Raw genomic sequence first — 3,637 nt, forward strand, 5'->3', positions numbered from 1 at the left:
TTTACCCCTCGAAATATGTTTTCTAAAAACAATGTATCTTTGGCAAGAGGCAGCAAATCAACAGAAATCAGTCCTGATATGGATCAATGACTTTGTCCTAGATGCCTTGTGAGTTTTATATTAATCAATTCAACAAACCTGCCATGAAAAAGGAAAAATCAAAATCATCCTATATTCCAGTGAGAGATGCTATGTAATAAGCTACCCTAAAATTCAGTGACTTAAAACAACTACTCTCTCTCATTGTTCTTAGGATGACTTGGCTGAGCTGGGGGGTTCCAGCTTGGGGTCTTCCATATGATAGTAGTCATGTAGCAGGTAGTCTGGACTGGATATCCCAGATGGTTTCTTTACCCACACAAATGATGTTCCCACTGGAATAGCTGAAAGAAACAGGCTGGCTAGACATCTTCACCAGCCCCCGTGGTTTCTCTGGGGCTTCCTCATTGAGCTGCTGGCTTGCTCAAAGTGAGCTTTCCAAAAGGCCCTGGCTAAAGATGCATGGCATTTTTAGTGAGGGGGCCAGCCCGATTGAAATCAATTGAATTGCATTCCTCTTGGAGTATCAGCAGGAGAGGCTCATTAGGGACAATTTTGCAGACTAGCTACCACATCCTAAGAGACTCCTTTTTATTATTCCTAGAAGACTTTTACTTTATTTATTTTTGAGGCACAAATAGAATTTATTTCAATGTATAGGTACTTACCAAATGAAACAAGAAGCTTACACACTTATATCAAATGTTTCATCCCAAACAGCACATTATAATAATGCTCTAAGACATAAAAAATTAACTTAATTCATAGTATTATTGTCAAATAGATTCAACAGAAACTTGAAAGCACATAATCGCTGAGTATTTCAAACTACTACTGACTTTAAGTAATTGATATGGAAGTATTTTGGTGAAATTCCCACAGGCAGAATAGTTTAAAAAGCAGCACATACCTGTAATCCCAGCCTTTCAGGAAGCTGAGGCAGGAGGATTGCAAGTTCAAGGCCAGCCTCAGCAATTTAGCAAGACCCTGCCTCAAAATAAAAAAATAAAAAGAGCTTGGGATGTGGCTCAGTGGTTAAGTGTCCCTGGGTTCAATCCCTGGTACCAAAACAGACAAACAAACAGAAAATCCAAACAAACAAACAATAACAACAACAAACCCAGCCCCTGTTTCCTACAGAAATTGTGACAGTGACCACTTATCACATTCTCTGCAATATTTCAAAGCACTTCCACATTCGGCAGAGCAATACCCTGGACACCAGTTTATTTCACATTAGTGAACAAATCCAAGACTTTTGTAAAAAGTCTTGACTTTGGGCCAGAAGATAAAATATTCCATATATATATGTACCCCCACCCCCCACACACCAACACCTAGTATATTAAATTTCTACTTCTAAAAATAGCTTTTTGACTTGTTTTCAAAGAGGAAAAAGTATACAATTCACTTTATTTGTGCTTTGAATTAATGAACAATATACATTAAGTGAGAAAAAAAGCTAATGGTACAAATCTACTTAGGTTATGTATATGATATTGGGTGTTCATGAGAATCAGTGTAACTGAACCTTACTTTAGAGCAACATAATTTTCTAAAGTTACCTAGAAAATGTATTCAACCTTTTACAAAATCAAAACATCTAACATGCATTTTATAAGACCATAGTCTCATGCCAGGCTCAGTGGCACACACCTGTAATCCCAGCAGCTTGGGAGGCTGATGCAGAACTATTTCAAGTTCAAAGCCAGCCTCAGCAATTTAGTGAGGTCCTAATCAACTTATCAAGACCCTGTCTTTAAATAAAATATAAAAAGGGCTGGGAATGTGGCTTAGTAGTTGAGCACTCCTGGGTTCATGCCCTGGTACCAAAAAAATTTATTAGCTTGCCTGTTCTTCTACAAAATAGGTATACATTAAAAATATTGCTCAAAAACATAAAAATATATATTATTTCTTTTCTTTGCTATATATACATATAGTTCCCTGAAAATGCATCATCTTTCAATAAACAAATGCAAAAACTGCCTTATATAGTTCTCTGCTATTTAGTATTATAAAATACAAAATTATTACAATATAATTAATTAGCTCCTAAATTCAAGGGGCTTGGGTTGTAGCTCAGTGTAGGAGCACTTACTTGCCTTGCATGAGTGAGGCACTGCATTTGATTCTCAGTACCACATAAAAATAAGTAAATAAAGGTATTATGTCCATCTACAACTAAAAATTTAAAAAGAGCTAAATTCAAGAGATTTGTAAACCAATACAGCAGCAAACAGTCCCCTGTACAAAAGTCTATTAAGAAAAAGTCAAGTTTGTTACAGATTACATAAAAATGCCAGTCAATAAATGCAGTACAAATGCAAAAAAGAGCGTTGCTTCATCAGCACGTTCTTCAGTCTTGTTTAAACTAGATGCGAAACTTACTGTTCACTTTTTGGTTCATCTTGTTTTACATTAAGATCTTGATCAACTTGTTTCATTTATTCTGGTAAACCAGCATATTCCATGGGAACAAGTTCTGCTAGTTCTGCTAAATTAAAGACATAGGTATGATGATTAGGGATTTTAGTTTTTTTCCATGAGTTTTTATCAATTTGCTGATAGCATTTTATAAGCCATCCCAGACTGGGCATTTTTCTTTGAGTTGTTGCACCATTTAAATAAACTATCATGTGGTTTATTACTAGCTCCAAAGTGCCAATAACATACTTAAAGAGATTGTCCATCCGGTATAGTTAGATTGATCACTTTCAGATATAAAACAGACAACAAATCCATCCCTGTAATATCTTTCATAGCTGATAACTTTTTTACAGGGTTCAATTGCCTTCACGTCAACCCCCTGGTGCTGTTCTCAAATCCTGAACATATGCCAGCATCAAACATCTTCTTTTTCCTGTGCTGCTGTAAACTCAGGGATGAAGCCTTTCCTAATTACTTCCACAGTTTGGGGTTTAGGAAGATCATCTTCCCACCCACATTCGTTACTGTTCTCTGATGGTGTATCCAAACCATCTAAGTCAATCTCCCCACTTTCATCCAGATCATCTAACACAGAGCCATCACTTTGGTCCAGTGTCAGGCTGATGTCTGGAGCCATTAGTTTCTCACTTTTTTTCCATTAACGTCTAGTGAGCCAGGCTGGCTCTCTGGTCCATTACATCTAGTATATCTGCTCCAATACCATCATCTTCTAGTAAAGGCATTGGAAAATCTTCATCTTGTCATTCTTCTTTCAGTTCTACACCTTGCAATCTCAGCCTAGATTCTATGTCAACCATTGACATAGAACCAACATTCCCGGAGAAAGCCTTGGCCCCCTCAGCCTCTGTGCCCCTCTAGGCAGGCGACATGGGCCAGGTTGCAGGAGGCAGCCCCAAGCAAAGCCCACTTCCCTAGGTGGGTGGTAGAGATGCCAGTCCAATTCCCCAGCCCAGTTCCCCCACCGCAGCGGCAGGAGCAGTGGCAGCAGTTGACCGGGAGGCAGTCCTAGGAGACTTTTAATTTAGCCCATTCACATCATCACTCTACTCTGATGGCTTTAAAAGTTCTTTCTTTAATGAAAAATTTTTTAGAATTTCCAATCATCTTAATGGTCTCTTAAGAACTCCCTTTATATAAAATTCATATA

General features: G+C 37.9%; 1 pseudogene; it reads right to left on the reverse strand.

The window, feature by feature from the left end:
- Window positions 1-2,426: 2,426 nt before the first annotated feature.
- LOC144253294 (BCL2/adenovirus E1B 19 kDa protein-interacting protein 2 pseudogene) lies at window positions 2,427-3,227 on the reverse strand (annotated as a pseudogene).
- Window positions 3,228-3,637: the final 410 nt, after the last annotated feature.

This window comes from Urocitellus parryii, chromosome 2 (assembly GCF_045843805.1).
Source record: "Urocitellus parryii isolate mUroPar1 chromosome 2, mUroPar1.hap1, whole genome shotgun sequence".
NCBI lineage: Eukaryota > Metazoa > Chordata > Mammalia > Rodentia > Sciuridae > Urocitellus > Urocitellus parryii.